Genomic DNA, 15,233 nt, shown 5'->3' on the forward strand with positions numbered 1-15,233 from the left:
CATGGAAGATGTGTGTCCAGAATATCTTAATTTTTGTTTTACATGTGCCCCATAGGAAAGAGCCAGCGATATCGAAAACCCCTTTACTTGAGCTTGCCATATCATTCAGACAGTTTGGCATAAAATTCCTAAGTTTCATTTCTAAATTGAACTTATATTCTTAATTTACATTTGTTTTCAGAAGAGAAATATTTAACTATCAAGCTATATTTCCTGCATAGTTATGAATTTCTAGTCCTTATTCCATGTCATCACTTCCACTTTCAATTGTCTCCACATTTTTATGCATGGCTGAGGTTCTCTTAGTTATTTTCTTACTGTGCATATGTTTAGGAAGACGCTTGTGTTCATAGTCACCAGCTGTCCACAAGATTATATTCAACCTCGACAGTACTTCTGTGTTTTAGTCCATCAGTTTTACTGTATCAGTTTATTTTGCTGAGAATCTTGTCCATTTCTTTTATGGTCTTTCCTCTTTAATATCTGATATAAAATTCCTTGCTGAGAAATCTGCCACCTCAAGCCACAGACACACGCTAAATGATCTCACAATGCAGATGATGAATTGTTCAAGTTCACTTCAAAATTTTTCCCCAATTAACTTAAATAGGATTAATGTCTAAATCTCTCTAGTAGGAACAAGGTTTTCCATTGTACTATGAACTTGATTTGTTTACAGTTGGATCTGCAGAGAAATACTCTCATTATTCAAGTCAGAATAATACTGGAAAAAACCTGACATTTAAATTAATCTTCTTTTTAATCAACGTTATAAAATGTTAATTTCACAAATTTATGTGTGCAAACTCTCACTGTGACCTTCATCTTCTGTACTAGTGCTAAAACTGAAATTACAAGCTCAGCAATTATATTTAAAAAATCAGATCATTAGAATAAACATTTCAACTTCATAATTGTTGACTTAGATGCTGTCACAGAAATGATATACTAGTTTACACGACTTGTGCGATCAACAAACAGGAAGAAATCAGATCAATTTAAAGAGAATTGTAGCAGACTAATAATATAGATTTCCTTCATTTTTTTTTACTGATTTTCATTTATTAGAAAATAGAACAAAACAAAAACTCACAAAAAAATAAAAATAAAAAAATAAAACTCACATAAACTTTTTTTCTAGGGGGAAAAAAATATATACATTCTGCAAAAATAGAAATAAATGGTTTACAAGATGCTGTCAAAAACCAGAAGCTGATTCTTTACTAGGAACTATAAATAGCTTTATTTTAGAAAATCTTTGATTCCCAATTTAACCTAAGCTTTAGCTGTGTACAGCTGGATTAACCAAAACAAATCTGTGTGATTCTGAACAAGGCTTAAAATAGTTTGGAGAGTAGGCTCAGTCATTATATATCACAAATGATGAAATGAACACAAAAATGTAATCATTCTTTTCACTGTTAGATTCTCGAGTCTAAGTTTCTTGGCTTTTTTCAGTAGTAACTCCAACAGAAATAACCTTTGCTGAAGGCAGATATTGGTCAACTACTCCGGATGAAGTAAATTCAATTTCATTCAGGGAATCCACAGGATGTAAAACTAAAGGGAATTTTATATTCTTTTTCAGTGTTATAAGTGCTTCCTGTCTTCTTCTCCATTGTGTTTGGAGCTCAAATCTCAGAGTTTACAGACGTCTTTGCTCTATTGAATTTGTTCTTCATACCAGTATCCAACTTAAACGGCAACCATGTCATTTACAGATTTACAAGTATACAACCACAGATGTAGCCAATAAAGGCTCTATAAACCATAAGTTAGGCCAAACTCAATAAGGGGACAACAGTCTTTGATGCACTAACCTAGTGAGAGAACTATGATGATTGAGTCACAAAACTAAGTATTCTCTCAAAATAAAACAAATGATGGAGAGACTAAGAATATTTAGTGTTTGTCAAAAGCAGTTCATTTTCATCAAATAAGATGTGTATTTAGGCCTAATTGCAGAATTCTTTGGACCATAATTAATATTGTAAAGAATAATTTTGTCTCTCAAGCATTATTCTGAATTTTGACATCTGTCAAGTGATTTTCTCTGGTATTTGCTGGAATTTGGACTTCCCTCTTCTAAGTCAGAATGCAGCCAAAGTTCATATGTGGAATCAACAGTAACGTTAGAGTCTTCAGGTACTGAGTTCGTGTAAGAAGGTCTGATTGCTTTTGGCATTTCTTCCACTGAATAGGCTCTATCTCCTGTGCAGCCCTACATCTCAGGTAGTTCCAGGGCTTGTTCATTAGTGTTCAAGACAAGTCTGAGTCTTGGCCAATGTCAACTTTTCTCCTACTCAGTGACAAAGGAGCGTGATGTGAGGCCACCTGAGACATCCCCTTTATCACTGAGTGGGTATTGCAGAGGTCTCTATCATATCAGTAAGGTAGGCACTAATCATAGTAGATAACGAGTTCCTTGGATCCTAAACAGTATCCTAAATGCAAAGAAATATCCAGACTACCTTTTCACTTTTGAGTCTGCCCTTATTTTGTTCATTAACATGACTACCCTAAAGGAAGCAACTCTTCTAATGCTCTTAAAATTGAACTGTTCTACTGATCTCTTCAGTGTTCAAACTGAACTACATAAAACATGGATGCATTTTCTAAAGCCATACCTAGTAATTATTGTTGACCATCTCTGTAACCTTTCCTCTAGCATTACTTCTCCCTTTGATAACAGTAACTTCGAATGGTTGTATGTCCCTTCCATTTGGCTGGCTCGATTTCTCTCCTATGTATGTGGTACATCATTCTTCAGGCTGAAACTAATAATAAAACCTGGGACATTAAAGTGTAAAATATTCAAAATTAGAAACAGAAAGAGATAGGCAGTTGTTCCAGCTCACTAAAACAAACAGCAAAACACGGAATTTTATTTGGGTTTCTAGTGAGATTATCTTATATCAGCTTCTTGGAACAAGTCATATGGAAACAAATTATGAACATCTTTCACAAGTTCCACAAATGAAATTTCTCTTTCTGTAGCTAAAGAAAGAATGCAACCTTTTTTCTAATGTTAATAATACTGATCATGTCTGTGCCATCAGCAAAAACAGTATGACAACAAAGACAATACTAATATTATTTTAATACATCTAATGAAGAATCCCAAGGAGAATAGAGAGCAGGAAATACTGACATTCTCCAGAAAATTTTATGTTTCAGTATGTGATAGATATCTTCTCCATAGCTATTTTATTTGAAGAAGCAGCCAAAAAATCCAAAGGTCCTGGCTTTTCAGATAACGTGGTAGCACTGAGCATTTTTAAAAATATTATTATATTATTATTATCCTCATTAGACCAATTGATTTAAATAAGTTTTTCATGTTTTGAAAACACATCAGAGTGCTTGGATACAATCTGTTTTATGCCAAAAATACAAATATCAGGCAAATGATTACAATGCGGAACTGATTCAATTTCCTGACATTCCCAATATCTCAGTGGTACCACAGGTGCTTAGACATTTTCTTTGTCTTCTGCCCTCATGTCAGTAGTGTCATCCAGAAATAATCAGTGCCAACAAAACATTTGGAAATAGGTCTGGCTTTAACAGAAATGGGTTTGAATCTCTATGCTGTCCATCATGAAGAACAAAACTTAAAGTGTTTGGATGCTGGGTCTTAATTTTCTGTGTATTTCTATGTTCCTTGTCCATACTAAAGCAAAGGAAAATCTTCTCACAAAGGGCATTCATGTGATGATTTTAGAAGCAATAGAATGCATTCGTGTCTAAAGATACATGAGGTAAATATTTATTTTGAAACATTTTCAGCTCCTTGTTGTTTGTGAAGAAAAAAAAAGTAAAAGATCAATTAACATCGGCTTATAAACCCTTTGCCTCTTTACACTACAAATCCAGCTCTAGTAAAGCAAAATTTCATGTTTGATAATTATTTAACAACCTGCATGAAATGAGTTGAGATGAGCTCTGATCCACAAAGAATGTGATATTCACCTTCTTTTAAAACTGCCACTTCTTAAGTCTCATGAATGAAACAGAAAATAGGGCAAACTTTGAAGAAATTAATTTGATGGATAATTTTCACTTCTATGAAGAAACTTCCTTGTCTTTGTTCTGAGGACTATTAATGTTTCAACTATATAAAGCATAGGCCTCAGCTTTCTCTGGTTTTGGTCTGGGCACAACTTAGCTAACAAGGGCTTGATGAGCACGCTTCCTGGATCAAGCACCTGCTACAGGGAGAACAGCTCTGTTATGTGCCCAGATGGCACAGCCATGAGCTCTAGGGAGAGGGCTGCTGGCATACTGAGGTATTTTAGGGAATAAGCAGAAGTTGAACTGCATGTGTGGAGAATTTTAACACAGAGTGTTGGTCACATTCAAGTTACAACTCATGTTTGAATTTCGAAATGCATTTCACAAAACGATTACTTAGTAACTCAATCGGAATTTCTTTACATGCTGGATATGTTTTAAGTGCATTACTGTTTGCATTACTGTTTGCATTATTTCCTGTTTGAGGAAATATCTGAGTGGTTTGGAAATGAGAAATGTGGTCCTGGAAGTGAGAAATCTAGAAAAAACTATGAACAAATATTTTCTCTGAGATTGGCAAACACACCAGGTGGCTTTAGTGAGAAGTAAAATCAATTTGCCTCACAAACTTCTTTTTCCTTTCTTCAGATGCCTTCATATTCAGAAAGAAAACTCCATATATTTTAGCTAGCATTTATTCAATTTGTGATTCATAATCATATTAGGACAGAACTGGTGATTTATTTCCATTCACTGAGATAAATACTGATAACAATTTTAAATGGCCCATTTAAAGTGATTTCCTTCTTTTCCCCAAGCCATATTGTCACTGTTCCATGATCTCTTCAGACACCCAGGAGATGGGTTGTCTTTCCTCTACCCTACTTTTTAAAACCAAGCTTTCCGAGACAATGCTGATCATCACCGCTCTTTAACAGTTGTGTTCTCATTTCCTGAGCTGTGCTGAGAATCATTGGAAGATAACCTCTGAGTCTTTAGATATCTTACAGGGAAACATGCTAGGCTTATGGACGCTGAAAATCTGTTCCGGGACCCTAAGATTTTTAATCACCCAGCAAGCTATTTAGAGCATGTGGATAGAGCAACCCAATCTATGTTCATATACTGAATCTTCAAATTTAATTCAAAGCTGTAAACTTCAGTATGAAAAGCAGACTTGCTTATGTACCCCATTTCCTGCCCAGAATTTCCCCAGTGTGTAATTGCCAGCTGATCATTAGCCCATTGTAAAAGGCTCTTTTCTTCCTGGACAGACAATCTGACAGTCCACATTCATACAATCACAAAATAAATAACTTGACAACCAAATAATCATTCAATCACATAAATTGGATTATTTTATTAAGTTCATTACTATCTTTTGTTTATGACCAGACAAAATGGTAGCTGATGTTTTAGGATTCTAATACAGCATAAATTTCCTTCATCCTTTTTCTCCATCACCTGGACCTCCTGAACCTGAAATCTTATTGCTAGAAATTACAGAATCACAGAATCATACTCTGGAGATCATCTAGTCCAACACTCCTGCTACAGTAGGTTACACAGGAATGTGCCCAGGCAGGTTTTGAATACTTTCAGAGAGGGAAACAACAGAACCTCTCTCACAGTTTGTTCTAGTGTTCTGTCACTCTCAAAGTAAAGAAATTTTTCCTTATCTTCGTATGGAACTTCCATTATTCCAGTTTGTTCCCACTGCCCCTTGTTCTAACATGGAGCACCACTGAAAGAAAGCCTAGCCCTGTCTAACCTGACTCCCAGTCCTTTGATATTTATAAGCATTGATAAGATCCCCCTCTCATTCTTCTTCTCTCTTCTCCAGTCTGAACAGTTCCAGATCTCTCAGACTTTCCTGATAAGGGAGACGCTCTAAGCCCCTAATTGAGTTGGATATTACGAAAAATTATTCTCAGAAAGAGTGGTGAGGCTGCCCAGGGAGGTGGTGAAGTCACCATCCCTAGAGTTCTTCAAGAAAAGTGTAGACGTGGCACTGGGATATATGGCTTAGTAGCCACAGTGGTTGATGATGGGACTAGATCGTAGAGTTTTCCAATGGTTGGAGTTTTCCAACCATAGTGATTCACTGATTCTATCTTGTTTTCCTCACTGTGACTCTCCACTGGGTTCTCTCTAAAAGTTCCTTTTCTTTCTTGACCTGAGGAGCCCATAACTGGGCTACTGGGCACAGTAGTCTAGAGGAGGCCTCAGCAGGGCAGAGTAGAGGTGGAGGATAACCTCCCTCAACATGCTGGCAATTCTTTTTTCAAAGAACCCCAGCATACCTTTGACCTTCTTGGAACACAAGGGCACTCTGCTGGCTCATGGCAAATCTGCTGTCCACAAGGACACCCAGGTCCTTCCCTGCAGAGATCCTTTCCAGCATATCAGCTCCTCACCTGCACTCATGCATGTTCTTCCAACTTCCAGAAAATTCAGACATCAGAATCTAGAGTTTGAGACAGTTATAAAAAGGCTAAAATGGAAGGACATATGAGCTTGTTGATGGAGTACTTCAAGTATACTTGCCTAAAAAAGAACAGTTGTGTAACGGTTTTTACACATTACAAGATTTAGGAGACAGGAAGTGGCAAGAACCAATAAGAATTTCTGAATGCTGCTATGTTTCATATTAAAAACATTGTTCTCCTTCAAAAGATGATGCTAGCCCACACTTCCAAATCTCATAACTTTATCCCCAGAGTGAAATTTTTCCATCTCCTCCACCGTCAATTCCATCAACTGAATAACAATGAATCCTCACCGACTTCTCTATTTCTGGCATTGTTATGTTGTTGTTAGAAGTAGGTATACTCAAAGACTCCTCCAGAAATCATCTCATCTAACTTCCCCTACTAAAACAAGATCATACAGACCTTGGCCATCCCTGATAGATATGACTGTAGCCTTCTCTAAAAAAGTTCTGGTGGAAGCTATTTCTCAGTCTCTCCAGGTTATCCAGTCTTCTACTCTGATATTCTACTCACATTACCTTCAAGATATTTCACCCAAAATTTTCTATGCAGAAAATCAGATTTATTTATTCTCTCGTTGGAAGGCATTAGATAGTCACCAATATTCTAACTACCTATAATCAAGTCAACCTCAGCCAATTCTCAGCAAGCCCAGTTCTCTCAAAGGTTATGCTTTCCAAGTTCTTCATCATTTATACTGCTGGATTCTCTCTCCATCAAATTTGTCTGAAAATACAGTATCCAAAAATGTCTCTTTTGACTCTTTCCAAGGAAGGAATGGACTTCTGGAGTTAAGTGAGGAATGTAACTATATTTTTTCATGTAAAATGTTCTGTTTGATGAATCCAAAACAAGAGTGATTTGTTCATTGTCTTGGTTTTGGTAAACCTGTGGGGTAGAACCCTGTGGGGTTTTGACTGTTTTACTTTATTCTCCATGGTTAACTATCAATTATTTTCAACTATATGCATGCTATGTTTCTTCAGCTTAGGAGATTGTGATCTTAGAAAAATATCTACAACTTATGAAAATCACTGTACTTCTAAATCTACTGATTTTCCTTTCTAAACTAGACTTCCACCCTTCTCAAAGAAGATAATCAAATAAGTTTGATTTGATCTGTTCTTGACAATTTCTTATTGCCTGTTTTTACAACCCTTTTGTAGGTACATCCAATCACTTCAATAATTTGTTCTGGTTTGTTTCCAGGAACTGAAACTAGATTGTTTGATACATAACTCCTCTGTTCCTCTTAAAAACAAATACAACAAAATGTTTATCTCTCTCTAGTCTTCTAGGATTTCTCCAGTTGCAGCATTCCAAAGATAATCCCTACTCACTCAGGGATTACTTTGCTTCATATCTTAGGTCTCTCTCCAATCTAGTCTGCATACAAAACATCTTGTTAAAATTCATTTTTTAAAGTATCCAACATAATTTATCTTTTCCATGAAGATGAAAGCTAACAACTCCACTGTAGAACCTCTTGTTCAATCTCTTTTCATGTTTTCCCTCTTGCTTCTAATGTATTCACTGGAAGTTCTGTGGTTTTTCATGTGAGTTGCTACTTGCAACTCATTTACTGTTTTTCTTACTTTATCCTGATACGCTTGTGTAATTTCTTTGTGTTTACCCTTATTTATGTATCAGATTGGCTTTATCAGTTTAACTAGCAGGCATTTCCTTGTCCAGCCTATTTACAGAGATGCAGGCTCAAAATGGCTCCCTGGACAAGGTTGTGATTTCTGATGAAGAGGCAACAGAAAGCAGCTGATAAAAAGTCAGTGTGTAACCTCTTACCTTAAGCAGCTATTTACAGAGATCCATGCTTGTTCATGTCCAGAGAGCCTCATGGAGCAGGGCAAGCTGCAGGAGATGCTGGCAGCATGTTGGAAGTGGAAACTGAGGTCTCAGTGCATAGGTTTTATTTGTTTTCAGATTTTAAGCTATTTACTTGGTCTCCACAAAGGTTTTCCCATGGCAGTGGCATTTTGGCTGTAGCTGGAATGATCTGGTTCTGTGACCACAAAAATCAATGTGAGCATGTTCGTGATGACCTCATGAGCACTGCCTTATTCCTTTTTTGAAAAGGGCAAAAGTCCTTGGGACAGTAGGGAAAGGAAGGCACGTACCGCATACATGTCAGACACTAACTATTATTCTTCCCACCTAGTTTTATTCCAGAATAGCAATAGCAGGATCTATAAAATGTAGAAATGCTGAGGCTGATTCAGATAAATAGCTTAAGGTTTGCTTTTTGGTGGGAGAAATTCACTCTCCTCCTCTTTTCTAGAGTATAATTCTTAAAATGAGCCCACTTTCTCCATTTACTATAGCTGTAGCTATCTAAATCCACTTAGATATAAATACACAGAATGGATTTATACTGGAACATTTTTCCTCCAAGCCACTTCTAAAAGTTATGAAAAGATTCACTTCAGACACTTAAAGTCATTTACAATGTATCATGTACACTCTGTATTAACAGAGAAGAGAAATTTACCATTATACTCTGCATTTTTTTTAAGTAATATTGGCTTTTTAACTGATGTCTGTATAACCTTTTGCTAAAAACATATCTTGTTTTTTACTTTTCCTTCAACTTCTCTAATTTACTCTAACTCACAAAGCAGCTGCAAAGATGGATATTTAAAAAAAAAAAAAAATGTATTTTAACTTTTAGAGTTGGGGAAAAATAAAATTTCTCTGTCAAGAATGTTCCTCAGGAGGTAGAGGTAAAATCAAGAATCAGTTTTATTTTCAGTATTACATTTTATTTGCCTTTTGCTTCAGAATAGATTCCATCAGGACATGTCTATATATACTGCTGACTGACAACACATCAAAAGTAAATTAGCAATAATTACCTATGCACATTTAGTCTTATGGAGATTATAGTCAAAGCACTGCACTATGATGAAGGAAGTTGAGGTCCAACTTTTGTCTCTGCTAAAGGTTTGTTTTGCAGGGTTTATTAGAAATCACTTCCCCATTTTAACTTATGGTTTTTCCTTATAGTTAAAGGAGGGTGTGTGGAAAGGATGCTATCTGTGAACATGCATAGCAAGACCATCTACGATAATAGGATCCTGAAACCACCTGAGGTCTGCATGCAGTTCTGCAGTATCACACAAGAAATAATCCGTGACAAATTTCACTTGCCCTCTCCAAAACCTTTGCTGAGACAGATTTTGTTATGTATTATAAATGCATTGCAGACTTCATCATTGCCTCTATCAATAGTATTTTTTTTTTTATTCTTCTGGGCTTTGAATGTTATATTGAGCTGCCTAGATTCACTAGCATTGCTTTGTACAGCTGTTAGCTGAAAATACAGTTTCCTGGAGCTAGCTTAATCTAATCTGCCTTGATTATGTTCCAAAACAAGAGAGGGAAAATCATAACAAATGGTGGTCACATACTCATTCAAACCACTTAAGAAAACAGAGGATGATTTATATGGTCATATACATTCATCCCATCAAGGGGGAGCATTTTCACATCAATTTGACGACCATCTAGCCAAGGAGAACAGGTTGTTCTCAATGCAGTGCTAATTCTGGCAAAAGCAATAAATTTTAAGCAGCATTTGTAGAAAAACAGTCTCATCAATAAAGTCTGTGTTCAAAGAAAGAAAGAAAGAAACCTTTAAGACCTGCAAAAACAAGTTTTAAAAGCTAAGAAATGGGAAATACTTGTTTTCATAGTTATCACAGTTGTATATTACTTTTTTCTTACTAATACTATAAGAGAAATACATGCAAAGGAAAGGTTTCAGGTGCACATATATACATGTAATAGTCTTTAAAAAGAGAGAGAGAAGAACGAAAACATGGAAAATGAAGAGCTAGAGAGCCCAAAACACTATAAAAGCACAGACCTATCTCATGGGTCCTTCCTAATAGAGCAGACTCCTCTCTTGGACAACTATTCAGAAAGCATTTGTCTACTGAGGGAACTAAGAGGAGTGATCCTGGTGGAGTTTTCTTCCTTCCTGTGGTTTTTACCTTGGAGATTAGGCAGACTGATTAACTTCAAAGTTATTCTGTTAAATGAAAGTGGATGAATTTGTATCTTGGTTCAAACTCATTCCAAGTATTCTGATCTCATTTATGGGGTATAAACTAGGAGAAACCTAATGATATAAATCATTCATGTTCTCTGCTAGGGTAAAAGGGCATCTAGCCCAATGAGTTTGGCCTGTGCTCCTTTTCTTCCTTTTATCATTTTAGACATTAAGAGCTCTCACTCTTACACATGATTACATTTGTTCTCTTTTATAACTTATGAGGGATTGATTAAATACTTTTTTTCCAGGCAGCACTTGAAATATGTAAATTACTTTTCTTCTTCAGGAGTACTACTTTAATGGGGACCTACAAAAGCTCAATCCCCTAGCAACAGCTCTCTGCAAGCTCCGCGTATAAATCAATGTCAGATAGATGGAGCACATAGATATTAAATAGATTTATTGGTCAAGTCCAATTTTTGTCCATGCAAAATCCAACTTGATTTGTTAATTAATTTAGGAAAACAAAACATTTCCCATCCTCCTTTTTCTCTAATACTTACCGATTGTCTACCAGTAATCTCAGAAGTTATGAACACTTTAATAATAATGAAGTGCTGTACAATAAAATATTAGATGGCTACTTTGAACACTTGGTGAGATCTGAGTGTTTCATTAGCAACAATAATAGTGATAGATAATTGCAGTAATATATAATATTTATCATAAGAATTGATGTCTATATTATTTTCAGAGACTAATACTTCCCTGTCTAACTCATCTATATTCTTAGTATCTGGAAGTATTTGAGCAAATAATGTGTTTCAACATGAACTCAACTGTAAGAATAGGTAAAAATATTCTGCAAAATTCTCACTTAATTTAAATGTCACAGATATAAATGTTATATTTGGGATGTGAGAATAATACATTTTTTTCCTTGTCTTCCATACAATTCTCTTTCTTAAGGGTAAAAATTATTCTCATAAGGAAGAACAGGCACCATAAAAGGAAAATCCATTTTGTCAGTGTTCAGATGAAAAAATTAAAAGATTATACAAAAGGCTAAGCAAGGTCAAGCAATAGACATAATGCGGCAATATTATATCTCTGCAAATTGTTATTATCAACAGCTTTGGGTGGATCTACTTAGTGAGAATGAAAGATGCTGCTTACCATGACCCTGTTAAATTTTACATTTCTGATCTTAATATTTGAAGCACCACTGCTGTTCAAAATAATTGGGGAAAAGCTACCTCTTTTTTTCTATTCATTCTTAAAAGCAAACAAGTATTTTTTGATCGAACTCTCCAGAAAATCTCAAAGAAACATGCCAAGAACAGAATGTTTCAACCCCAAATGGTTAGAAAAAAAACTGCTATAAATTCAAAGGTGACAGAAAGCATTGGGTAATATGCCTCAGTGTAGCACTGGATGTAATTTAACTCAGAATTTATTTGGCCTTCCATAAGTCATTTACACTTTGGAAATGTGAAAGAACACAAAGATGGAAGAAGTCTGCCATGAGAGAAGGCAAAGCCTTGCTTCAAAAGGTGGCAGAAAATTTTCTAGCACCGTAAAGGGTCCCATTAACATCTTGGTAATTTGATCTTATACCCAATGCTGGCAGGAAGCTGATTACCCATTCTGCACTCCCTTCAGCTGTAAATATTTCAAACCTGACTGTTTTATGTCTCTTCCCCATAATAAAGTTACAATCTCTAAAATGTTTGTAACCTATAGAGCTTGTTGTAAATGCTTAATGTCCTTGGCCTGAGAAAGAAATTGAACTCAAGACACCAGCTTTGTTCCATTTTGGCAGATTAAATTCCAAAGAAATACAGTATTAGTATCTAAGCAATGCAGTCTCTCAAAAATAAAAGGAAGGCAAGAACTATTAGGGCTGGAATAACAGATAATAAAAGCCAAGGGATCAACTGGAAAGTAGCAGTGCTTAATATCAGCAATTTAGAAGTGTATTTCTGAGCTAGGAAAAGCAAGTTTAAGATAGCCTTCATATTCAGGCAAAGTCAAATGGCCAATCTGATGCCCAATTTTATGCCCAATCTTATTCCAGGCACCAGGTACAGGGTGTTTGGGGTTTTTTTTTCTGAGGTAAAGTAGAGCAACAGCGTTATCAAATGTGGAAGTTGTGAGTAGCTGTTATACTTCTGACAATTTCAGGTCTTCTAGCATTTTCACCAGCAACTTGCACAAAGACACTAAACACACAAAGCATTCAGCTCCACACACGGATCCCTGGTTGCAATGTGTAATGATTCACACAGATGAGATGATTGACACACTCTTCATTTAGTGGTGTGATACCTGTGCATGGCCATCTGGAACGTGGCTTGCCTTTCACATCACTGGCACCATTGTTGAAATATATAATCCTCTACCTCACTGTGCCAACATCCACAGTTTGCTCTCCACAAATGTTCAACAAGCATTGATGAATATTAATGGGTGCTATTTTTTCCTCACAGAGGAATTCAGTGATACACCTGTGCTTCATACACTCTTCCATGTCAGACGCCTGTTTGTCCGATGGCCCCTCTGCTACAACCTGCCACATGGCAACAGAATGTAATGAAATACTGTTGGGAAGGTTCAACCTCTTCTGCCACACTACCAACATTTATCTCTGATATCATGGGTCAATAAAATAAAATAGGAGGCATTACGTTCAGAACAGCCTTCATCGTTACAATCTGTAAAATGAAACATCTGGAAAACATCTCAGGATGTCTTTAGCCCAGACTGTTGATCAGAACAGGACCAACACTGAAATCTAGCTAGAGGTTAGATTGCTCAGATGTTTGTGCCATGGTGTCCTGAAAAACACCAAGGACAGAGATCTCATACTGCTTCAGCAACATTTTCCTGTGGCTAACTACCCTCACAGTGGAAAAAATGTACCTTACACCTAGATGGAATGTCCTCTGCTTTGTTTTAGGACTCGTCTTCATTTTCCCACCGTGCCCTGATACAAAATCTGGCTCTCTGTTGTAACACCTCATACATACAGGCATGTTTGTTTTGTATTCAACTGGAGAATTGTTGAACTATTATGACAGTTTAGAGATAAGGCACTTTTCATTATACTTTCAAAGAAATTAATGGAATGTTGTTTTTATTGTCTGTGTTTATGGTAAGTGCCTACAGCCTTTTTTAGGCTTCCTAAGGCTATTGATGTGATACGTCAAAGCTGATTGTTGTCTTTTAAAGCCCAAAGTCTGGAGAAAAAGGGACAGCAAACTGCTAAGGAAGCACAAAATAAACAGTGATCAGTTCAAACTACTGTGAAGGTCTCTTGTCCATTCTTATTTTGTTCATGGAATCATAGAATGATGGAATCATAGAATTGCTCAGGTTGGAAAAGACCTTAAAGATCATAAAGTCCAACCACAACCTAGCCATACTACCCTAACAACCCTCCACTAAATGATATCCCTGAGCAATATATCCAAACAGTGTTTAAACACAACCAGGGATGGTGACTCAACCACCTCCCTGGGGAGCCCATTCCAGTGCTTAACTACCCTTTCTGTAAAGAAGTTTTTCCTGATATCCAACCTAAACCTGCCCTGGTGCAACTTAAGGCCATTTCCCCTCATCCTGTCACCTGTCACCGGTGAGTATGAATATTCTTCTACTATTGGAGAAATCGTGAAGTTCCTTCTCATTTTCATTTCTCCAACACTAAGTAAAAGTTGGGATTCCTGGTCAATGATTTTCCACATAATTTTCATAGACACAGTTGTGACAAAACTGCTATAGTCTCCTACATTTTCCAAAGCCGTGTGCCCCAGTCCTTCCTTTTAGGCATTATTTTTAACTCTAAGGAAGTTGATCAGTTTCAAAAGCTAATCAGTCCCTGCCTTCTGTAATAAATAAATAAATAAATAAATAAGTTTTATACTATTTTAAATTATATTCCCATGTCTTCTTACAGCCTGCAATGAGATTTAAAGCATGTTACATTAATTTAGAGATGAAAGTTCAAGTAAATCTCCACATGCAGGAATTTACCTTGGCCATTTACACTTGCTTCTAACTTTCTTGAAATGCTGACTTTAAGCAAGCGGGCAGAATTTGACCCAAAGAAAAACTAACCAGCTTGAGACTTTCTCCTCCCCAGACAACCTTACCTCAGGCAAGGCGCAGTCCTTTCTTGACAGTATGAGTTATAGCTGTGACTCAAGTAAAGATATCTGCCACCCATTAATACCACCAAGAATTACTATACACTTTGGGAAAACAACAGGCTACTAGGAATCCATCAGTGACTTTGTAGCAAGAGCTGAGGGACATAACATGTAATTGAGATAAAATTGTGGCACTCCAGCCTGCCTTTTTGTAGTTGTAATTGTGGTGTAGCTGTGCATGTCTAGGTCACCTGGTTCCCTCAGTTGTCTAGGAAATCTCACACAGTCCTCTGTATAGGTACAACACCTATACAGGATGCCTGATTGGTTTGAGGCAATGGACTACCTTAAATATAGGTGACTGAATGAACTCCTAACCACTTTCATTATTAAGTATTTGTTAGGTTCGTAGGTTGGTATGCTTCTTGCCAGAGCCCTCTGGGTGGAACTTTGGGCAGTTCCAGATATTCCTCCAAGCAGGTCCTGCTGTACCAGTTCAATGTTATGCTTCCATGAATAATGAAACTGAGAGGGAGCATATAAACGAGGTGGAGACTGACTTTTTAT

General features: G+C 36.5%; 1 long non-coding RNA gene across 5 annotated transcripts in view; it reads right to left on the reverse strand.

Annotated features, from left to right (window-relative positions):
- The window catches only part of LOC112533636, a 62,716-nt gene extending 54,240 nt beyond the window's left edge, over positions 1-8,476 (reverse strand). For all 5 annotated transcript variants that reach the window (XR_003078048.2, XR_003078047.2, XR_005842619.1 and 2 more), the window contains exon 1: positions 8,307-8,476. This is a non-coding gene — a long non-coding RNA (uncharacterized LOC112533636). The remainder of the gene's footprint in view (positions 1-8,306) is intronic.
- Positions 8,477-15,233: the final 6,757 nt, after the last annotated feature.

This window comes from Gallus gallus, chromosome 1 (genome assembly GCF_016699485.2).
Source record: "Gallus gallus isolate bGalGal1 chromosome 1, bGalGal1.mat.broiler.GRCg7b, whole genome shotgun sequence".
Lineage (NCBI taxonomy): Eukaryota > Metazoa > Chordata > Aves > Galliformes > Phasianidae > Gallus > Gallus gallus.